This window comes from Macaca thibetana, chromosome 10 (assembly GCF_024542745.1).
Source record: "Macaca thibetana thibetana isolate TM-01 chromosome 10, ASM2454274v1, whole genome shotgun sequence".
NCBI classification, from domain to species: domain Eukaryota; kingdom Metazoa; phylum Chordata; class Mammalia; order Primates; family Cercopithecidae; genus Macaca; species Macaca thibetana.
In genome coordinates, this window is record NC_065587.1 from 59717777 (window position 1) to 59742907 (window position 25131).

The 25131-nt window shown below is 39.0% G+C and overlaps 1 long non-coding RNA gene across 1 annotated transcript in view; it reads right to left on the bottom strand.

The window, feature by feature from the left end:
• LOC126963910 (uncharacterized) overlaps positions 1-24918 on the bottom strand; it is a 28797-nt gene extending 3879 nt beyond the window's left edge. Inside the window, exons 1-2 of the long non-coding RNA XR_007729257.1 lie at positions 24855-24918; positions 11040-11088 (exon numbers count right to left, since the gene is read on the bottom strand). This is a non-coding gene — a long non-coding RNA (uncharacterized LOC126963910). The remainder of the gene's footprint in view (positions 1-11039; positions 11089-24854) is intronic.
• Positions 24919-25131: the final 213 nt, after the last annotated feature.

Sequence of the window (25131 nt, forward strand, 5' to 3'; positions counted from 1 at the left end):
AAATGTTCATAGAAGCTTTATTTGTAGTAGTTTAGATATGAGAAAAAACAATATGTGCATCAAGAAATAAGTGGATAAACAAACTGGAATCCATAAAGTGGAATACTACTTACTAATAAAAAGAATGAGCCACTAATACATTCTATATAACACAGATAGGTGTCAAAATAAGTATGCATAGTGAAAGAAGCTAGACAATGTATGTGCTCTATGATTCTATTTATATAACATTCAGGGAAAAGTAAACTAACATATAGTTCTAGGACTGGATTGGTGTATTGGAGAGAGAACCAGAGGGAATGAATGTTTTCCCAAATACCAATCTGACAGCAGGCTGGCCACATGTCAGAATTACCTTTATAAATATACAGATTCCTAAGCCCTTCCTTCAGAGATTTGTACCCATTTGGTCTTGAATGAGTCCTCATAATCTGTTTAAATAATATGTGAAGGTTACTCTGATATCAACCAGGTTAGGGCAACGCTATCTAAGTTGCACTTTGTTCTCTTCATTCCGTTAGTATATGTCTTTCAGAGTCTGGAGTAGTTTAAACCCCATAACTTTAGCAAATGGACATTTGGACAAATCCCTCACCTAAGGTCATCCATTTAAAGGAGATGTCTACAGAAGACCTCAAGGATCTTGACTCTTAACTGGAAACACCTGATCCCTTGGCCCAGGAATGTGAATCTAATTTGAGTGTTCCTAAGGTAACCCAAGTCACCAAGGTAGACCGACCAGGGAGTCCTACCTTTCTGAGAGTTTTCTTGCAGCTCTGCTCCGTATTTCATTTTTTCCAAATAAATATGCTGCCATTCTTAATTCTTAACTTCTCATCATTGGTGGTTAGTCAACCTTCATTTTTACACAAATTGTGATTACAAAGTAACTGAATTTGGCTTAGAAAATTCAACTAGAAATAAATAATTCTATTTGTTATTGTTTGCAAATTGAAATCAACAAGATGGTCTGGTACCTCTTTCTTTTCTTGCCTCACTATTTCTTGGCAGGTCTTCAACTTCCTTGAATGTGCTGTTTATTCCAGTGAACCTCAGTTACTCGTGTTGCAGTTTCCAGGGAGAAAATGCAGCCCTTTCCCCCCAACTCCATATCTAGAGTTTTTAAATTAGCAAAATGCCATAGGTTCTTTGAGAGACTTTAGTCTTGCATTTGGGTAAAGGTGTGTCTTGAACAAAAAGCTATGTGGGACTACATTACCAACATATTGTTTAGGAGGAGTTGAGAAGCAGCATCACAACTTCATCATGACTCCCCTCATTCTGCCTCCAAGCCATGCTGGTTAAGGCAGTATCACCTTTCAGGCTGACACAAGCCACCTGTTTAACTTACATTTCTCTCTGTTTACGTAGTATGTCTATCTTGTGTAAATTGCTTTCTGGGGACATAAAAGATCCTGTTTTGAGGAGGAAAAACAACAGTAAAATGTCCTGCCTCTCCCACTGGTCACTAGTCTACATTCAGAATCATGCCAACAGGTAAGGTCACATCTGTGAAAGCCTAAGTGAATGAATCAACGTGGTCCAGAGAACAAAATTCACTCTGATAGGCCAGTAAGAGGTGGATGGTACTAAAGAAAAATACAAAATGACTCTATTTAGTGCAGTGCTAATGGTGGGCATTACAATCACAGCATGTGCTTCGTGTGTTCACTTTACTTGTTAATTACAATATCCCTGTCAACCCACAGCTTTGTCTGAAAAGACTAAGCTAGTTATCTCATCTGTCAAGCCAAGCTGCAGAAAGTCACTCTTGGTCAGTGCTTGGAAAGAAGAGAGTTTGCACATGAAAAAAATCCAGATGTCACAGCTAACTGGTGTGGGCACAAGCACAATATTAGTCATCAGAAAGTGGTTAGGCACCAGAGGCCCTTACCTCTCAGGAGGGATAAAACTGTTTACCGATTCAGAAATATATGGACTCCACGTTTATAGAGTGCTCACCGCATGCCAGGGCCTGTGATACGATGGGTAATAGGGTCTGGGATATGGAAAACTGAATCCCTGAATTTAATTAACTGTGGGGGATTCCTTTCAGGAAAGGGTTATTATGCTGCTCAATTGAGTCTCTGGCTGGTTTGTTTGTTTGTTTATTTGTTTTACAATATCAGGAAAATTTAGACAACCTGTAGTTGAGCAAATTGCATTCTGTCAGCAAAAATAAATAATTATAAAAATAGTGTGCCTTTGTCATTTTAGCAGTAATAATAGTATCAATAATAGCTAATATTTATTGAACATGGATTTTAAGTGGGAAATTATATTGATTGTTTTACTCTCTCAGGTAATCCTCAATACTCACCCTATGAGATGTTAAGTGCTGTTGTTCTATCTGTTTTTCAGATGAAAAAATGGAAGTGGAGAGGAGTAGAGTGACCTGCCTAAGGTCACAGTGCTAGTAAGGGTGGATGCAGACTCAAGCTCAAATCTGCCTCATAGTAAAGCCCCAAGTCAGTCGGGTGAAGGAGGAAAGGTTTCATTTCATCCTTTTAAAGAATGTACTGTGCTGTTTGTGACAAAGGCCAGTACAATCAAGTAATGTCTGAACATGCGGGAATATCATATGGCTATAGTTTTATCTCTGGCTCCCAGGGAATCCCATGGGTTAATAATCTATTCCATTTTGTGGCACTTTGGAACATTTGAGGAGAAAGTCACTCTGTGAACATAAAACTAATCATTGCATATCTGAAAGCTCGCTGGAAAAACTTAAGCATTTCAACAAACCCCCTTCACTTTAAGTGCATTCAGCATTTTCCTCCTCAGAAATGACTTGTAAGTTTGTGCTTTTAATTATTATCATTCTCCCCTGAAATTACAGGCAAAGCACTCAGTGATATTTGAAACATCAATTACTGGCCTGCAGCCCTCTGCTACTGTTTCTCTGCCTGCTGCCAGGGCTGCAAATCCATTTTTTGCATTTCTTTCAGATTTTCTGAACAAAATTATGGAAAATCGCTGTTGGCACATGGCATTTTTCCACAATGGTCAGAGTTATTGAATTGTACCGTTATGTGCTACTTTGAGAAGACGTTCCAACTTAAAATGCCAGCTTCAAAACTATCAGGACGTTTTCTACAATCTGGGCTTTATAAATTTCCACAGGAAAAGGCTAAGAAGTTTGCCCTGGCTTTGCCTGGATCTCCTGCCGAGCGTAACTACCCACTTGTGATGGTTCGTGTTGCTGATTTTTAGCTCATCTCTCCTTTGAGTTATCTTATCTGGATTTCCTTTCTGTTCTGTCATCACAATTGCTCACCCTGCGTGGCCATGCATCCATGGCCCCCGGAACTCTGAGGCCTCTAGAGGGCAACCTATTGGTAGTCATTTTGAATTTTTCTTCTCTGCCACTTCCTTTCAGGACGCAATCTGCGCAGTCATGTTCCGAAGGCAACTCGAACTCAAAATCCCCAACTAGACTCCACCTTCTGTATGCCCCATGGAGGATCACACACAAATAGGAATTCTGGGAGTTGTTCTCAACTACTTTCTCTCTCTGAGATCACACAGTCATGCTGTCTCCAAGACCTGTCAATTCTACCTCAAATGTCTCTCCCATATCAACTTCTTTTCTATCTCTGACTTTTCTTTTAGATTTTACCACCTGGCTTATATCTTGCCACCAGTCTTTTCCTTCTTTAGTGTATCTTCCACATTGCTGACAATGAATTTAAAAATATATATTTATTAGTAGACAACGGTTATTAAACATCTACGCTGTACCAGATACTGAAATAGGCTCTAGGGAAATCGATTTGATGAGTGTATAACCCCATCTTCTAAAAGTTATGAACCATTGTTATTCCACTGCTTAGAAAGAGCCAATGGTTTGGCCGGGTGCGGTGGCTCATGCCTGTAATCCCAGCACTCTGGGAGGCAGAGGTGGGCGGATCCCCTGAGGTCTGGAGTTTCAGACCAGCCTGACCAACAGGGAGAGAAACTCTGTCTCTACTAAAAATACAAAATTAGACAGGTGTGGTGGTGGCGCATGCCTGTAATCCCAGCTACTTGGGAGGCTGAGGCAGAAGAATTGCTTGAACTTGGGAGGGGGAGGTTGCGCTAAGCCGAGATCGTGCCATTGCACTTCAGCCTGGGCGACAAGAGCGAAACTCCGTCTCAAAAAGAGAGGACAGGAGAGGGGAGGGGAGGGGAGGAAGGGGAGGGGAGGAAGGGGAGGGGAGGGGAGCAGAGGGGAGGGGCCAGTGGATCATCTCTATGAAATAAAATCACAGCTCTTTAACACAGCTGGTCCTCTGGGACAATGGTGACATGGTTCTGATGTGTTTCTCTGGTCACATCTCTCTCATTTCTTTCAACATACCCTATATTCCATCTGCGCTAATCCCTGTTTCTTAAACAAAGCAGAAATTTTTTTGATCCCAAATCTTTACTGTACTATTTCATTGCAACCTGTACCCATCTTTCACAGCTTAGCAAATGCAAATGCCAAGTTATTTTTTTAAGGCTTGATTCAGATTTTGCCCTCCTAGGAAGCCTTTCTATTCCTACCCGTCTGGCCCCCAGATCCTCTGCACCCTAACTGTACTGCATTCATAACTCTGGAAAATCAAAAGGGGGTGGGAATGGTGGGGTAATACAGGATGGCAAGAGGGAGCACAAGCCTTGGGGTCAAATGGATCCAAGTTCCGTTACTGACCAGTAGGGATTTTATGGAGTTGTTTATTTTATCTAAGCCTCAGTTTCTCCATTTATACATTTGGAAATATGAATGTGGACGTCACAGAGTTTTAAATAATATTTAATGAGCTCATTTGCATAAAATGTCTATCTTAGAGTAAGTGCTAAATAAATTACAGCATTTATAATTGTTATCACCATTGTCATTTTTATTATTATAGTGGAGCTTACCCCATGTTATTCCAAAAAGCTTTGGGTCTCTCTTTCCTACTAGATTGCATGTTTTTACAGGAACCATCTTTTTTTTACCTCTTTTCTCCGGTGCCTAGAATAGTGCCTGGCTCATTTTAGGTTTACAATTAGTATGTGCTAAAATAGCAAATTAATCTTTATCTGGAAATCCACAGGTACTTCAAACTCAACATGTAAGAAAGCCAGAGTCATTAGCTTACCCCAATGCGTGCAAAGCATCTAGAACAGTGCCTGGCATCTAACAGTTGTTAACATATAAGTGAATTATATTATAATTTGAGTTATTCAGCCAACACATTGATGAGTTATTCTCTTGATGATGTGTAAGAATTACAAATATCAATTTCTGTGGAAGATATGACATTAAATTGCTCAAATAAGAGATTCCTTGAATATCCATTTTAAAAAAATTAAATAAACTGCATATTCTCCAGGTTTGGCCTCCAGGAAACTCTGCTAGAACACTCCTATGACTTAAACTTAGCTATTGCTATCCTCTAGCTGGAAGATGGGAACATAGAGAGGCTGTGGGCTCTACCATGTTCAAGAAAGCTCTGTGGTTGGTTTATGTATGTTTTGAGATCTAGGGTAAAATATAATTCCTACATTTCATAAAACATAGCTGCAATCATATGCTATATGTCCTCTTGATCTTACCTCATCAAAGGTTACCCCCACACTCTGCATTCCTAATCACAGCCCAGCAATACTTCTAGGTACCTCTTCATTTCACTGATTGATCTGCACACTGTACGCTATTATTTTCTGTGCCCTGCATGTACTAATTATATTTTCCTATGGTGCACTGCTGTAGGCATGCATCATCTTTCACTGTTATATGGGCTGAGGACTGGCCCCTTCTAATGTATCCTGCCAATGTTTTCAAAAGAAGTTCTTTAATGTATAAGGCAGCTGGAATAAATGGTTTTTTTTTTGGACTCAAGGAAAAAGGAAACATAGATCTATCTGGTTCCTGATATATATAAGGAAGACAAAACTACTAGTTTTTCTGAAAGTATGTGAAATTCCTAGAACAGTGCCAAACAGGTAGCAGTTACTAGAATGAACTTTATGTGTTTTTCTTTTCCTTTTTATTTCTACAAATTTATGGGGTACATATGCAATTTTGTTACATGCATAGACTGTGTAGTTTTCAAGTCAGGGCTTTTAGGATATCTATCACCCAAATAATATACCTTGTACTACATTAACCCATCCTTCTCCCTCCCACCTCCTCACCCTTCTGAGTCTCCATTATCTGTCATTCCACTCTACATCCATGAAAACACTTTTTTATTTTTTTAGTATCTGCTTATGAGTGAGAACATGCAATGTCTGTCGCTGTAGGCCTGGTTTGTTTCACTTAAGATAATGATCCTCCAATTCCAGCCATGTTGCTGCAGAAAACATATTTTTATTCTTTTTTATGCCTGACTAGTATTCTATCATGTATATATGCCAATTTTCTTTATCCATTTATTCACTGATGGAAACTTACTTTGATTCCATATCTTTGCTATTGTGAATATTGCTGTAATAATAACATAGGAGTGCAGGTATCTTTTTTTCCTTTGGGTAGATACCCACTAATGGCATTGCTGGATTGAGTGGTAGGTCTAATGAGTTCAAATGAGCTTGCATTTGGACTGAGAAAGAGGACAGATGGCAACACAATGTTTTCCACTTCCAATCCTTCACATACACTGCCTTGTTTACCTGGTGACAGAGGGAAAGCTGACTAGGACTTCTACTCCTACTGTCTAATAAATATATATATATAATTTTATATACAATTATATATATAATTTTATATATAATTATATATATAATTTTATATATACACATATATAATTTTATATATAGACATATATATACACACACATATATATATAATTTTAGTGGAGATTTTCACTCTCTCCAAACTAAAATTTCTTTTGAAATAATTTTTTTTTCTTGGTGAGACAGAGTTTCATTCTGTTGCTCAGGATGGACTGCAGTGGTGTGATCTCTGCTTACTGCAACCTCCACCTCCAAGGTTCAAGCGATTCTTGTGCCTCAGCCTCTCGAGTAGCTGGGATTACAGACACGTGCCAAACACCCAGCTAATATTTTGTATTTTTTTGTAGAGATGGGTTTTCACCATGTTGGCCAGGCTGGTGTTAAACACCTGGCTTCAAGTGATTCTCCAGCTTTTGCCTCCCAAAGTACTGGGATTACAGGTGTGAGCCACCATGCCTGGTCCTAAAATTTCTGAATAGGGAAATCAGTAGTTAAATTTTGCTGTGTTAGAGAGAGACTGAAAATTTCATATAGAAATAGTTTGGCATGCTATGATTTTACTCATTCATTTATTATTGCAAAAATAGTTCTTGACTCTTCTATGGATCAGGTTCTCTGCTAGGCACCAATGACAAAAACATGGTAAACAGAAGGCAACCTACTTCACAGCGATGAAGGTGAAGTGGGGCAGTATGTGTGTACAGCACTTAACACAGAGCCTGGCATGTAGTAAATACATGTCAGCGTTTTCCCTTGCTAATGTGCTCCTGTCTCAATGTGAGGAAAGATGCCTATTTTTCTCAAAGGGAGGGCAGGTACAATGGAGGCCACAGATGTTCAACAATGATTCGCCCAAGCCAGTGGCTATGATTTGCCAACTGGAGAATGCGTCAGTTCATCCTTACATTTCTAGCAGCTCCACAGTACCTGGTCTAAATTATATATGTCTCTAATTATTGACCTAAACTAAACTAGATTCACAGATAAGAAAACCTCTGCCAGCTCCTGTTGACATGAAAAACTGTGACATGGAGCTGCTGGTTTCTCATCCTTTAATTGAGTTGCTCCTTTTCTGGGAAGTAAAATAAAATACAACTCCAAGAGGAATAAATCTATAGTTCTTAGAGAAGAGTATCAGTATGCTTTGCAGTATGCTGCAGTTCATAATATTCAAATTATTAGCAAATAAAGATTATAATAAATTATTAACTGTTTGTGAGTGGAATTATTTGCATATTTTAAAACATTCTTTTCATATTAAATCGTAGAAACACAGTCTCTCCTTGCAAATCATGAAGGATTATTGGGATGACAGGTTTTCACCTGGCTTTATGATGCCCATTTTGGGAAGGGAGCAGTTGTTGCCTGAGCTTGTATTGGGAGCCTGGCTTCCTGCCCTAGAGTCCTGTCTTCCTTGTGCATGGGTCTACATGCTCAAGCCTGTGGTCTCAGACCTGCCCAGGCACACACCCCAGCTTTGGCCCTGAGCTGGGATTCTGGAAGGAGTTGGCTGATTCACATCCAGAAGAGCTTGGATCTCCCAGGGTCTGTTTGTGGTTCATGTCATTCCTTAGAACACCTGATTCTTCCCCAATTATGGTCTCACTCTGTGTCCTCCAACTTCAGTTCTGTTGTACTGTGCTTACAGGTTTCTCTGTGTCCATATTCTAATCTGAGACTTGTGCTGTGTTCCCAGGTTGTATGTCCCGAAGGTAATTTCTGATTCCCTTTGTTGCCCAGGCACTGGGTTCTTATATTCCCAACCTCTGATGCTTTATTTACCTTGACAGTCCCTGAAACTTGATCTCTCAATGTCTGTCTCTTCATGCCTGAGCTTTCCAATAAGGTTAAATGGGAAAAGAAAGGGGTTTGCTCACCAAGGTAGTTTCTGCAAAGCGACCCTGCCCAAGTACTTATTTGGGTGGTGGGGAATAAGTCAGCAAGTGAGGCATTGACTTGGTTCCCTGGCAAACTCTCTTTAAAAGGATGAGTGCTTGGTTTGATACTTGACCTACAATATAAAGAAGGTCACAGCTCACATTTTTGTCCCTAAAAAGGAATTACTCTTCCAAAAGCCCAGAGGAAAGTAGAGTCTGGCTTTCTGATTATATGTTTCATTGCAATGCAGTGATGTAATGTCATCCATGATAAAACTAAGGAGCTGGGCTTGAATTGGAGTCAATTGAAGCTTACAGGCTTAATCCAGGTTTGGGTATTTCAAATTTGTCCAGCCATGATTTTTGGGGCAAGTATTTGAGGTTAGAATAGCTTATGAGTGACATGGACCATTGGTTGGTTTCTTTTGCAATTCAATGGGCTGCTGAAAAGGAAACTTTGCTCATATGGTTTGGAAAGCATCATTTTGAAGGGAAAACTGAGCTAATCCCTGCATCCTGAGAGTCCTGGAAGGAAGGCTTTTTTCACTACCATTTTATCAGGACCTAAATGAATGTAAACAGGTAGAGACTGTCTCAAAGATGATAAAGGGCCTGGCAGGTTTGGTTTTGTGTGAGGTTTTTGGTAATCCCTGGTTTGTTTAACTGGGTGATTCTGGGTCAGGGAACAGTTGACACAAATTCATAAAGACACATTTACAAAGGAAGGTCCTGTGCTTTGGCCCCAACTCCAGGCAGACGGCTCTGTGTGTTCACTGTCCCCAGTCCATCCTGGCTCCTCCCTTAAAAGGCACAGGGCTCTTTCCTCACGACAGCATCCAAGGCAGCTCACATTGGGAATGTATTACCACTGCATTCCCCTGAAAGTGATGGGGAACTTATTCAAACCTAGAATAATATTTGAGGATAGGACATCCTCTTTGATTAAAGGAAAAACTGGATTTTATGGCTTGATACAAACTAAAATCCTTGTTGGGTCTCAAAAACATATATATAATGATGAGACATTGTGCACCTTTTTGTTAATGAGTCTGATATTCATCACACTAGATGGAAGTGTCCATTCATGTGCATTCCATACATAATAGAGTTGGTCTTCAAAGCAGGGTAGAGACAATGGTAAGTAAACTCAGAACAACCTAGGTTGAAGGAATAGTACAACAAAGAGTACAATACTAGAGGGAGCAGGTGTTGTCAGGGACTTTAAGGAAGTGTGGCTGTGGCAAAGACCTTATGGGGAGAGACCCTCTAGAGTGAAACCTTTGAGGGAGCGAGCCTCTAGGAAGAAAGCCAACAGTGAGAGAGCTTCCAGGGAGACAGTCTACAGGGAGAGACTCTATAGGGGGAAACTTTATAGAGAGATATCTAGGAAGAGAGTCCATAGGGAGAGAGTCTATGAGAGAACCTATAGCGAGAGATCCTATTGGGAGACAGTCTATAGGGAGTGACCCTATAGGGGGAGGTTGTATAGAGAAAGACCTTCTAGGGAGAGAACCTATAGCAAGAAAACTTCTAGAGACAGAGATCCTACAGGGAGAGATCTCTCCCTATAGAGGAGAGAGCCTGTAGGGACTTGAAGTTGGAGAAATGAGCAGAGGTTGGATGATGGAAGCCTTTCATTTCACTAAGGGCTTTCCAGGACTTTTCTTTTGCACCATCCCCCACACCAAATTCCCAATCTTCCCATCTCTGATGAGTTAACTTTATGTTAACATTATTTAACGTGAAATATCTTAGAAGTTAGACACTTTCTAGTTTTTGACTCCATAATTGTTCCTGCTATACCTGGAGGCTTCTTATCCAGGGCTACTCCTAGCTCTAAAACCCACTAATTCTTCCTGAATCTCCTCAAATATTGGATATCCTGGGTCTATCACTTCTCCCTTTTGATGTTACCTATGGAACAAGTCTCAATCATCCAGTTTAAAAATATTCTGTAGTATCTGGGTGTCTTTCTGTTTGTCCTTCTAAGACTCAGGTATTTCTGGATACTTAGGGGCCCAGGTGGCTTAAGGATGTCAGCAGTGCCTGTGGACACTGACCTGTGCTGACTGCTGAGGAGGGCCAGCTGTCCTTTGCAGGAAGACCTGGAACATTCCTCCTTCCAGCAAACTGCCTTCCTCTGAGCCCCACCAGCCTCCCACTGGCGTTTCCTTCCCCTAATTATAACCTGAGTTGAGTCATTGGGTATAGCTGGTGGTGGTTATGGTTTAATGTCTGCTCTAATAGTTACTTAGTCCTTGGGAAAAGTAAGGAAAGTGGTTGGTTTGAAACAGCCTAATTCTCCTCAGGACTGAGGTCATTCACAGAGGTTCATTAAGAAGACACAGAATATCCTTAAAAGCCACTAAAGAAACAGTGCTCAGAGTTTCCATTTAGCCATCCCCCAAATATCCGTCTAATTTTAATTCAGATAAGTAATCGGAGCACAATAGAATCACTGAAAATGCTGCTTACCATTAGAGTGGGGTTTATCTGTAATTCCTCGGTGTGATCTTTGTCTGTTCTGCCAGAAAAAAAAAGAAAAAAACCTAAATGGAAATTCTAAAACTTCCATGTGTCTAAGATTTATTTGGGATACTTATAAAAATGCAGGTTCTTGGGCCACATTCCCTAAGTGTCTATGATTCATCTGGTTTGATGGTTGGGCTTAGGAACCTGAATTTTTAATAATCCCTCCAAAATGATTGTGATGCAAGAAGTTCATGGCCAGATTGAGAACTAGGGCAGCAGCTGTCTTGGTCCTTGTATGGACTAGGAGCTGGTAAAGTGCTGTAGTTTAAATGTATAAATACTTGAAATAAAATATATTCTGAATTTTGAGGGGATAAAAGGATCTAGGGTCTAATTAACAATACAGAATCAAAAAGGAAAGGTAACAAAATGCAAAATGGGCAAACACCAAACACTAAAATGAAAACAAAGTCAGAAACCAATAACAACAAAAGGAAAAAGGAAAAATGTACTTTGGAAAAATATTTACAAAGCAAATTACTGTTTTTCAACCTGGGGCAATATAAAACTGCAACTCTTTGCTATTTAAAAGAAACGTAGCTAAAATAAAGATATTTCAGTACAGTAATTTATCAATATGTTTTGTATTCATTAACCCAGTGATTGTCCATTTTGGACATTTTTTTCTAAGAGAACAATTATGTGTGTACACAGATGTGAATACATAAGAACACTCATTGCAGCATTATTTAAAATATTAAAAAAATTAAAAACAATATATATGATATGTGCAGGATTAAAATGTCAACAACCATAATATAAAATGCACTGAAGTGATTAAAAATATGTGATGAGAAATTTACTTAATATTCTGAATTTTTCTTGAGTCATTGTTCAGTCAAATAGAAATACCTAGATTACAGAAGTATAAATAGAGTTTATCCCAAACAGTAGTGGCATCAATGGGTGGGGACCATGGTGTTTTAAAAAAATAGTTTTAAATACTTGTGATATGGTTTGGCTGTGTCCCCACCCAAATTTCATCTTGAATTGTAGCTCCCATAATTCCCACACATCATGGGAGGGACTCCGTGGGAAGTAATTGAATCACGGGGGTGGGTCTTTCCCATGCTGTTCTAGTGATAATGAGTAAGTCTCACAAGATCTGATGGTTTTATAAAGGGCAGATCCCCTGCACACGCTGTCTTGCCTGCTGCCATGTAAGATGTGATTTTGCCCCTCCTTTGCCTTCTGCCATGATTGTGAGGCCTTCCGAGGCATGTGGAACTGTGAGTCCATTAAACCTCTTTTTCTTTACAAATTATCCAGTCTTTGGTATGTCTTTATAAGCAGCATGAAAACAGACAAATATAACTTGTAAAATTTTCTACAAATAGCATGCATAAATTTTGGGAAAAACAATTATCTAAAATAGTAAATAACAAGATGTTTGAGTTCAACATGTCAGACATATGCAAATTAAAATTAAAAAGCAAGTGTTTCTGCAACATAAATAACAAAGGTTTTAAAATTTTTAATTGAAAAAAGGATCATTTTATTTTTATTGTAGTTTAGAAATTTTGCTAATCATTTTTCTACTAATAAAATACATTAAAAATTAGAGCATTAGACAAGGAAAGAGGATTTCTTGTAGGTCGATATACATATATTCATTTATAAACATGAAGTATATTCATATGTAAATCTCTTGTGCAGTGAAAACAAAGAAATGTCTTATTTTCCATTGCCCAAAGAACCTTTAGAACTTGCTAATCTATCACAGCACCTTCTAAAAAGCAAAAATTCATAATGATAAAACATGAAAATTTATGGATGTCAGCCATAGCTATTCTCCTAGGAAAATTCATATATTCAGGTATTTACATATAAACTAATAAATTTAGTACATAACTTAAATTCATGCACTAAACATCCAGTTCTAGAGTTTGGAAAAAGATGTAGACACACATATTGAAATAATTTTTAAAAATTTAAGAAAATGTTGTATTATTTCCCAAACTAACAGTTTGAAAAAAAAGATTTCAAGGTGGATGGTTTTCCAGGTAATATAGGTGGCCAAAAATAACATTAGAAATAATGTTTATGGACCAAAAACTGTGAAAAGAAATCTACTTCCAACAATGGTGATGGAGCCAAGTGTGTTTTCACCAGTTAATTCCAAATTTTTGAGGAACAGATCATTTTAGTTATACAAACTGGTTCAAAACATAAAATAAGAAGAAAAGCTTTCCAATTAGTTTATCAAGTTAGGATATCATAGACATTAAGATGTGGGAAAGATTGCACAAAATCAAAACTAGACGTCAAAACAACTTTTAAATATTGATACAAAAATCCTAAGTAAAAAAATTTGAAATAGAACCGAATAGTATATTAAAATAATTCTATAAAAAAGTTTATCTAGTACTGCTAGAAAGAGATAATATTTGCCAATAATAAATATAAGCACATTAGTAGAGCAACAGAAAGTGTCATTTCAGTGTTACTCAAAGTGTGATCTCTAGTGTGCAAGGTAGAACTTGATAAACACTGATTTCTGGGCCTCAGCCCCAAAGATCCCAATTATACTAGTAGGGAGGGGAGAGTGTTGAAAATGTGCATGTCTAGCAAGTTCCCAGGTCATGTTGATGCTGCCAGTCAGGGACCACACCTTGAGAAGGTCTCAACTTTGGCTGCAAGTTGAAATCACTAGGGAGCTCATAAAAATACTCATGTCTGAGTTACAACACCCAATATTCTGATTTAATCATCTGGGCTGTGGTTTGGGTATTTGGAAGAGGTTGTTTGAAATCTCCCCAGGTAATCTAAATGTGCAGCCAAAGTTGAGACCCACTGCTCTAAAAGCATTAGCCAAACCAAAGGCTTTGCATGATCTTCACTACAAATGTATACTGGTAATTAAACATGTCGTTCCCTTCCCTACACAATCCATCTTAAAATATGTCATAGGCATAATCATGTTTTTTTGTTTTTTTTTATGAAGCACCTGCTCTACACAAGGTGGTTTGCATGTACTATCTCAAATGCTTGAAGGGACTCTTCAAAGTCAACTTGGCTTTTCTTACCACTGGTTAAACAACAGTTGAAACAGCATAGAATGACTAACCATTTAGGTTTTCCCTGAACTGAGGGATTTCCCAGGATGTGAGACTTTTAGTGCTTAAACTGGTAAAGGTCTACATAAACCAGTACAAATTGATCACCCAAGGCTGACAACGTGCTCACAGTTATGTATTACTAAGGGGCACAGACAGGAGTGGAAAGCAAGTTTGTACTGTGTTCTGCCCACTCTACAACACCACCCTGGGTAGCCCTGGGGGAGGGCACTACTCGAACTGGAGTGATGGCGAATCTCCATTGCAATGCCAGGGTTGAGTAATTGGTAATAGCACTTAGGTATAGATTTCGGATATTTTTCAGTCTAGGAAGACAAAGTTCCCTGAACCAAATACATCATATCTTCGGCTGCGGTTCTGGAAGTGGGTCCTAGGACCTGTAACCATAGATCCACAAGCAAACTTGTTAAAAATGCAAATTCCCAGGCCCTACCCCAGATATACCAAATTACAAACTTTGGGGTTGGGGCCCGCAATCTCTATTTAAGAATACCTCCAGGCTGGGCGCGGCGGCTCACGCCTGTAATCCCAGCACTTTGGGAGGCTGAGGCAGGCGGATCACGAGGTCAGGATATTGAGACCATCCTGGTCAACACGGTGAAACCCCGTCTCTACTAAAAATACAAAAAATTAGCCGGGCGAGGTGGTGGGCGCCTGTAGTCCCAGCTACTTGGGAGGCTGAGGCACGAGAATGGCGTGAACCCGGGAGGCGGAGCTGGCAGTGAGCCGAGATCGCGCCACTGCACTCCAGCCGGGGCGACAGAGTGAGACTCCGTCTCAAAAAAACAAAAACAAAACAAAACAAAATAAAAGAATCCCTCCAGATGATTCTGACATAAAGTATAAGCATCACTGACTTAGATGGAAGGGATAAGAATTGGGATGTTCCCCAGATTCCAATGTTTATCCAGGGATGAAAAACAGAGTTTCAGACCTCAGAGCGGAGGTTATTAGGCTAGGCTGCAGATTAGAAACACCTGGAAAGTTGTTACCGTCTTGATGCCCAGGCTGCTAGTCTAATTAAACAGGAATCTCTGGAGTGGTATCAATATTTTTCACATCTCTCTGGATGATACCAATTTAGAGCCCAGATTGGGAATCTCCGCCTTCTGCCCTTTAAAGCTGTAGAATTCCACAGTGAACCTAGCAGGTGTATTTTCTCATTGCTAAATGGCACAAACTTTTCTGAATATGGGATCCTAGACTTGCAACTGGGATAAATGCTAACCTGACTACATTCGGAACTTGTCAGTTACCTAATCTCCCTGGGTATATCTATTAAGAGTGAGTCTATGGAACTTTCTGGAAAATCAGGTAGGAATACATCCTTTAAGGCCATCAGATTCCTTTGAAAGATTTGGAATCCCTTCACAGGGAAAGAAAAATTCAATAAATATATCATAAGATCCAAAGGCGATTTTTCCATGAAAAGACACAGATTGTTAAGAAGGTACGCCCAGAGCTGCCCCTTTGCTGAGAATATTTCTGGGCTTGGATTGCTGATTTGAACACAGCCATGAGCCTCACCTCCTAGAGCCAGTCTTGCTGGACAGTGGACATTGCCTTTGTGGGCCAAAACCTCCCATTTAGATTTCCAAAAATAATGTTTAATGTTTCAAGACTAGTAAGCAGTGACAATAGGAAAAAAAAACCTTTACTTTTTTTGCCCAGGGGGGGAGGTCAAGAAAACTCTCGAAAAGGAGAATTGTCTGAAATGAATTCTGCATTAGGCAATGTTGTGGTAGAGCCTGGAAAGTACTGGAACTGAAACTCTTTCATTTCTTTTACTATCCAAGCTGTGAATTTCAAAAATAACAAGTCATTATAAAAGTGAAACATAAGATTCTTCACACCCACTGTTTTAATCATTTTTAAACCTTCTATAACTTGAGGTAACTAAAATAGTTTTAGTAGTTAATACTCGCTGAATTATTAGTGCTTTCCGAACATAAAATTGCATTAATATTGCATTCAAGATACAGTAGTAGGTATTTTTTTGCATTTATTCATTCAACGTGGACTGTGTGCTAGAGACTGTAATGATTGCTGAAGAACTGGAGATTAATTACATACTATTCCTGCTTTCAAAGAGCTTATAGTTTAATGATATAATTGATGTATGATGTAGTGTAAGTATTGAGGAGGGGTGCACAGAAAAGGTGCTTTGTAGCTGGGCATGGTGGCATGTGGCTGTAATCCCAGCTACTCGGGAGACTGAGGCAGGACAATTGCTTGAGACTGTCTCAATAAATAAAATATAAAAAATAAAAGAAAAGGTGTTTTGTCCAGTTTGGTAGGGGCAAGAACCAAGAGAAACTTATTGGAAGAGGTGATACTTTATCTGAATCATAATTATTAGTAGCAGTCAGTCAGAAAAAGAGTAATTTAAACACATCTATTTATCTTCATAACAACTCCAAGAAATAGGGGTTATTAGTCACATTTCACGTACCCTTTAAAGTAAAATGTCCAGGCATGGAGCAAATGTCATGGAGCAAATTTTGTAGGAGGACATCCATCCTAGCTAGCCAAATAAGGATTAGTTATCTATCTGTCTTGGACCGAATTGTCCTTCCCCGACCCAAAAATTTATCAATTTGTATGTTGAAGTCCTAACCCTCAATGTGACTGAAGGTAAGGTCTTTAAGGAATTAATTAAGGTTAAATTAAATCATAAAGGTGGAGCCCTAACCCAATAGGACTGGTAGCTTTGTAAGAAGAGGAAGAAATAATCAGAGATCTCTCTCTCTTCACATGCAGAGAGGACAAGCCGACAAGTCATGTGGGGACACAGAGGTGAAATGGTTATTGACAAGCCAGAAACAGTGGCCTCACCAGAAGCCAGCCTTGAGGTTAACTTGATCTTGGACTTCCATCCTCCAAAATTGTGGGGAAAAAAAGAAAAAAAGTTGTTGTTTAAGCCACTTAGTCTGGTATTTTGTTACGGCAGCCCAAATATACTGTCTATAGGTATAATAAGGCTTAAAGAAGTTTTAAAAAGTATAATTAATTTAAAAATATATTGTTTATGCATAATAACCTAATACTAATGCATTACAGTTTAGTATGTATATGATGAGATAGCATTGGTCTGTAGGGATAAGGAATGTAGGAATGTGTGTTCCTGGTTTCTGATTCTGGGATCTACTTTCTCTCCACAGAAGGACCTTCCTTGTTTTCATCAGCATGCTCAAAGGTTGACCTGCACCAGATAGAAATAATCTCTCAGTTGATGTTCTCGACATTAACTAAATTGATCATTACATATGGCCAATTAATTTGAACATATTAGTTCAAATGCTAGAGATGGACCATCTGAGAGTGTTGGAGAAATCATGGGTACATGTGGGAAAGCCACACGAGATTTCAGAGTGACAGCATTTTAACTACCAGCCGAGTGCTGAACCCTTGCATAGGGGACCTGCGGATCATTGTATTTTCACATCATCTTCACGTCCAGCCTGGAAACATACCTGATCCAAATGGAATATTCCAATGTAACAAGTAAAGAAACTGATAAGGCCGGACACGGTGGCTCAAGCCTGTAATCCCAGCACTTTGGGAGGAGGAGACGGGCGGATCAGATCGAGACCATCCTGGCTAACCCGGTGAAACCCTGTCTCTACTAAAAAATACAAAAAACTAGCAGGGCGAGGTGGCGGGCGCCTGTAGTTCCAGCTACTCGGGAGGCTGAGGCAGGAGAATGGCTGAACCCGGGAGGCGGAGCTTGCAGTGAGCTGAGATCCGGCCACTGCACTCCAGCCTGGGCGACAGAGCGAGATTCTGTCTCAAAAAAAAAAAAAAAAGAAAGAAACTGATAAAAGGCTTTTGTACTTTCATGGATTTTAACCTCACAGCTCTGATGAGGGTAGAGTGAATATATCTGTGCTAGGGGCAGTGAAAAATATTTCTTGATATTTTTGGAAGCTGAGGTCTCCTAAAGTTGACCATCTCCTTACAAAAGTGTCTTTGGCAACGTCACTTAAGCTTTCTTAGCCTCACTTTCTTTACGTAAAGGGTTATTTTTGTCTATCTCAAAGCATTATTGTAAGGATCACAGAAATAATAAGAGAAATTAGAAGATACTTTTAAATGTTAATTTCTCTCTCATCCTTCCCATAATAGATTGTGATCATAAGCCCCTCAGGTTTAATCTTTCTAATGCTTTCATAAGTTTATTCTAACCTAAAATAGTTCACCTAAAATATGCATTCTTCCTTATTAATGAAATTTGTAGTTGGCCTTTGAATGCGCTGAATGTTGTGTAGCAAATGGGCCAGGTGGTAATCAAGCTTTCAGCCTTATTATTGAAATCAGTGAAATATTGACTTATTTGTAAAATCATCAATAACTTTCAGAAGTGAGATGCTTTTCTCAGATGCTCAAATTTGAATTTGGCATTGAAACAAAATGTAAAGCTTTTAAAGCAAAATAAGTTTTTATAAAATGTTGCCTACCACACCTCTTCCCAGAATGATGCAGAAGACCATATTGTATAATACAAAAATGAAGAAAAAGCCTGAAATGATTGTTGGCCTTACTCAGAATTCTAAATATGTAGTTTCAGTTACTCTAATAATTCAGAATTTCAAAGGTCCATTTTATTTCAAAGAAAACCTCTTAGCCTAATTTGGGGTGGATGGAGAGGGCTGCTCTCTCTGGCCAGAAGTCTCCAAGTATGATTTATTCTAGCAGCATTTCTATGAGATGTTTTTCCCTTCTTCCAAATTTTGCGGAAATGCCAAGACTCTTTCTTTTAAAACTCAATACAATTTGGCTCAGAAACGCAAGGCACGGGGAATAGGATACCAGTTATTTAACTCTACACGGCTTCTCTCACCCCTGACTAACCTCTTACTTAAAAGATTTAAAATAATTTTCCATATAGAAAACGTTTTACCTTTTGATTTTTTTGGATATTCCTTAGAAACCACCTCTAAAGTACTGAAATGTAATATAGTGTGCACAGGTGAAAACTACTTACTCTTTGAAAACAGCATTTCTTTTGGCTCAGCCAAAAATACAAAAATGTTTTCGCTTACTTCCCACTAAAGAGCAAAGCTATTTTGTGAAGTAAGTTTCACCTTTGAGGAATAACCTTTAGCTGTGAGAAGTCACCAACTCTAAGTTAATATTTGTGCACAGCCCTGGCTCTGCATCATAAAACCTTGCTAAACACATCTGCCATGTAATATTTGTGGTGTAGCCAGGGGCATAGTGCTATGGAAAGAGCTTCAATTTTGATCTCTTTGGAATAACCGTGAGTCTTGGAAATACCATGCAAACTCTCTCAGTTTCAGTTTCCATATCTTAGAAATGGGACTCCTCTCCCCACTTTACTTGGACTCTATGATGACAAAATAACGAGTCAGGCAAAAGGCAAGTTCTCCACCAGTGCCAAGGGCTCTCTCCTTCATCTGCCTGCCTTATTTTCTAAATCTAGGTCCAGCCCATGATCTTACCTTAGCATTTGTGGCAATGCTGTCCTTCAACGATGTCCATGTCTCAGTCCCCTAAACCTGTCCCCCAAATATACCTGAGTATATTATCTTACATGGCCAAAGAGACATTGCAGAGGTGATTAAGAATCTTGAGATGGAAGATTTCCCTGGATTATCACAGTGGGTCCAACATAATCTCAAGAGTCCTTATAAGTGGAAGGAGGAGGTTACACAGCAGCACCTGGAGATGCTGTTCTGTTGGCTTTGAAGATGAAGCAAGGGGTCTCAAGCCAAGGAATATAGGAGACCTCTAGATGCTGGAATAGGCAATGAAATCAATTCTCCCTTAAAACCTCTAGAAGAAATGCAGCACTACCGACACCATGGTGTTAGCCCTGTGAGATCCATTTCAGGCTCGTGACCTCCAGAACAGTAAAATAATCAAGTTATGTTGCTTTAAGCCATGAAGTTTGAGTTAATTTGTTGGAACAGAAACAGGAAATGAACACAGCACCTTTTCAGGGCCAAATGCTTTGAGTAGCTATGGAAGGTGTAAACATTGGTTGTTTATCTCCTTAGATAGGTAAGATGAAGTTGATGGAACAATAAATGCAATGGACAGTTTCTCTTTTACAGGCAAGAAAGCTGAGTTTTCCAGAACAGAGCACATAGTTTGATGTAGACAAAATATGTAGGCACTTTTATTTTTTCTTCGGCAATTTCATTAAAATGTCCATTTTGTTTTTTCAGATTTGAGCAAATGTGACTTCTTTCTGTCTGCCTTTCAGAAGTCCAGAGACACCCTCTATTTCTGCCCCAAGAAGGCAAATCTCGAGGCAGAAATAGAGGGCGTCTCTGGACTCTGAAAGATGGGTACTATTGCTATTAAAAAAAAAAGTTTAACCTTTTACAACACATTCTGACTGAACCCGAAGTAAATCCACAAAACATGATCTTTGTAATTTTGTATCTCTCTGGGGAAGTGTTCAGTCCAAGGCAAATTCAAGTGAAACTGTCTGAATTTGACACTTCAGCCCTGAACTATGGCTATTTCAAGAGGTTTCATGATTCTGAAGTATAGCAAAATCTGACTGTGTTCCCGTTGAGGGGCAGGGAGACACACACACACACACACACACACACACACACAGAGAAGTGGGTGGAGAGAGAAAATTACCCACCCGGGACTAAAGGAGAGAAAAATCCTTTGCTATTTTGTTGTAGGTATTTCCTCAGAACTAACCGGAGCAAGCATCCAAAGATAAGCTTGTTTAGACATCTTATCACTTGGTCTTGAAACATTTTTTTATGAAATGCTACAGAAAGTGTTAGCATATCCAATTAGTGATGATATGGTAGAGTTGGAAAAGTGTCATTTGCCTGGGTGGTCCTGAAACTTTTGCTGGCCTTTTAGCCAATGATATTTATTTTAATAACAGCTCAGAGACCAAGAGGCCTCTCCTTTTCCCTCTTCATGAACAAATTGTGAAGAATTCCCCTATTTCTTATTCACATCTCTGGAATACGTGTGTGGTGGCTGCAGAAGAGTATTTCCTGCTGAGGGTGGATCTGAAACACCGAGAAGCTGCCTGCAGCTCTTTGAAGCAACCTCATGCAGGAGAACAATCAGACTATTTCTGTCTAGCTTTTAGGGCCACAAGAAAAGAAGTAGAAAGAAACAGATGATGACTCACTGAAAGGCAGACTTCTCTAATATGAAGAGTACTCTGATTTTTTTTGGTAATCTAGCTGGAGCTAAGGATTCTGTGGTACTGTTTTGGTGCCTTTATCAATGCATGTAAACTGCCATAGGTGTAGGGTTAGAAGATGGCTTCACAAGTCACACATTTGGTAAACCCACTATAAATGCAATTGCAATTGAAGTAGTTTTAAGTTTCTGGAGGCTGGGGGTATTCAGACATGGGTCTGAAGACTCCTTGTCAATGATGTTCTAGAAAAAACTGGACACACTGAGGGGTGTATGGACTGAATCGTATGGACTTGTCATCGAATGTTCATTAATTCTACTACACGCAATGCTCTGTGTTGAATATTGTACGGGTTTAAAGATCTACCTTAAATGTTCATAATTGCACTATTCAATTAACTGTGGTATGCATGGCAAAGGAGAATGATCAAATAGAAGTAGGAGTCAGTCACATCTTTCATGATGCTGAAAATAAAGTCTCATGAAATAGTAGATAACAAGAATAACAGTAATAATTGCCATATGGCCCAGGCATGTATGTGCATCATATGAGTTAATCTTTCCACAGAACTTTGCAGTAAATATAATAACTGTTATTTTTCATGTAAGAAAATTGAGGCTCAGAGACATCAGATAAATGCCCCAAGATCCAGTGCTAGTATCATCTGGGGCAAGTATTCCACCCAACATATAGGTACCAGGTTAGCATGTGGCCTTTTGGCTAGAGACTTGCAGAATGATGGAAATACAGCAATTACCCACAGCATATTTATTTGAAGGCAAATGAAGTTCCCTCCCAAAATAAATTAGCAGCAAGGTATTCATTTTATAAATAGAGATTTGCAAAGTCTCATCTGGGATAAGCTTAGTGATAAGTCAGTTGGCACTGGAGGCTTGCGAGACATTACTTATGGCAAATTGGTTCAAGCACAAAAAGTGTTCTTAACACTGCCTTTTTGTTGGTGACTTAAGAAGCAGCTAGAGTTAAACGTATGTATGACATTTCAGTATATTAGGAATTTTTGGAAGCAACAGGGAAGCATACTTCGGGTACAATCTCCCAGCACTAGGCCAAGTACTTTCATGTACATCCACTGATTTAATTGCCTCAGTGGTTTCAGAGGGTTGATGTTACTAACCCCATTTTTGCAGAAAGAACATTAAAATTCAATATTTTGTTCTAGACCACAGGGATTATTAGACCTTCTGAAGCTGGCTGTTTGATTGCAGGCTTGCAGTTTATGCCTAGCTATGCATTTATAAAATACGGTAACTCAAACTGCTTTTCTGGGTTATACTGTGGTTCTAACCCCTTTTTTGTAATAGTGTAAATTTTATGGAAAGAGATGGTCTAAATTCCAAATAAGAAATGTTGAACGATGAAGACTTCTGGTATATGGTTAGAACCAACTTTGTTTTTGAACAAAGAGATTCAAACACTAACCCAATGGAGAGGAATATCACCATTCATCACTCTACACTAAACCATTTGTCATGGCATCTATGGAGGGAGCCCTGGGAACCACTGAGTAATAATGGTATGTAGACCATTAGGCTGAGCTTTGTATACCAGGATATGGGAGCCCTTGCCCTCACATCTGTGTTCCATCCCTACAGACTCTGTCTCAGGCCTGGGTACGGAAGGAATCTGCAGGCAATAAAGAAATAAAAGACCTAGATTAGCTCTGGTTCCATGCCATGCTCTTCTCCAGGGGTGGTATTGAGTAGCAACTCCTGGGCCACACATGCAGGAGATAAACTGATGTGAAGATGTGACTCTTTTGGCTGTGGCTGCCTAAGCAAAGCAAACCTGTTTGGTATGTGACATGCTTTCCACATTCCATTTTCTTCTAATGATTGAGTTCTGCTGGAAGAATAGGATTTGGGTTCTCATTGTAGTTTCTGCTTCCTCAGAAAGCCTGAGAAGCTACAGTTCCCCAGTGAGACTACACATGGAAGAGATTAGGCTGGGCACAGCTTTAGGGCAAGGCCACATCAGGACTCTGGCCTTGACTGTAAATGTCTCTGCACTCATCTCTCTGCCTTTGGCTTCCATAGTCAGTCCTCACTCCCCAAGCACCCCTATCCAGAAGCAATATTTTAAAACAGCAAAATCAATGAACTTCAAAACCTCATGGAGAGCAAAAGAAAAACAGGGCTCAAAAATCTAAGGAGACCAGACATTTGAGGAAAAAAAAAAAAAAAAAATTCAAAGCACAAGGCCAGCTCAATCTCATTTGTAATGGGTCACAGTTTATTAGGAAGCCAGTATGAAACCACAGGCAGGGACTAGCCCTGTCCTACTTTAAATGGACTTTCCATTTCCTTTGTAATGGTCAAAATGCAACTTGGTTAAAATGGACTTGTTTGTGAAATTTCTCCTTTCACAATTAAAAATAAGCAGTAAAGTATTTTATACATTTTTGTTTAAGTATTCAACCTTAAATGTTTGTTTCTTTTGCTTTACATTAATTTATCAGTATTAAATACATTTATTGTTTTAAATTTATTGCTGTTACTTCATCAGTAATATTAGTAGTATTAATAATAGTGCTAATAGTGGTAGGTGTATGTTCTAGCTTTGGGCCCAAATCCCTATCTGATTTCTTTATATATATATATATACACACACACACACACACACACACACACACACACACACACACATATATTCTAGCCCAGCTCACTGTGATATATTTGGGAGATAAAGAATCTGCTGATTCAGAGTCACCTATCTCAGCCTCCTTACCCTTAAGTCCTACCTTAATTCCATAAAAAAATAAATAAAAAACTAATATGTACACATGGAAAATAAATAAAATAATATAACATAATATGGGGTAAAAAGCAAAAGTTTCTGTCATTCTCTCAATTTTTATTCCACTTAGGTAACTATTTTTATCATTTTCTCACATATTATTACATATTAAGTACCTATCCACTCTAGGATATGTAGACAAATGTTTTTCATTATGATCATTCGGGTAATTTATTCACACACATACAGACACACACACACACACACACACAGAGGTTATTTTGCATCTTGCCTTTTCTCTCTTCTGAACACTATATTTTGAAGAACTTTATCAATCCATACGCATGTTTTATTTTTAAAATATCTTCCTAGTATTTAATTACAAAGATGTACCTTAACTTATTTAACCAGTACACTATTGATGGAAACGTAGGTAGTTTCATTTTTAAAAAAATAAATTAGAAATTATGGGTCCATAAAAATATATCTTTACTATTATCATTTTGCTCGTGCAAATAAATGTATAGAATAATTTCTGCTTTTCTTTAAAAAAGCAGGCTATGAGCGATCCTTACTTCCCAGATGAAAGACTGTCTAGATCCTTCTTAATGTAGCGGACAAGGAGAGTAGCAACAGAAATACGTACATGCATTGAAGAGGAAAACGCCAAGAAAGCAACTGATTCTAAAAGAGGGGTCAAGGACTACACACAGAAAGGAGCAGGAGAAAAAGGCCCAGGGAAGATTTGCTTCAGTTCAGTTCTATTCGTAATACCTTCAAGTCCTCCATGGCCGCCCAGCCCTGGGTACCTCACTGCCTCAGGCTTCTGGAGAGCTCCTCTATCTTCCCAGGGGTGGATAGAAGAGGCTTGAGTAGGGGAAGCCTTGAGCTCCCCCTAGAGGTTGGAGAGCATAAGCCAGGCCAGAAAATACACATCACAGTAAATTAAAGGACATGTTTCAAGGAAAAACACGCAAGTATAGAACAGCTGGTCACATGCATGCCTCTTCCCCTGGTGTCTTAATTCATGTGCATACATTTTCCATAACTG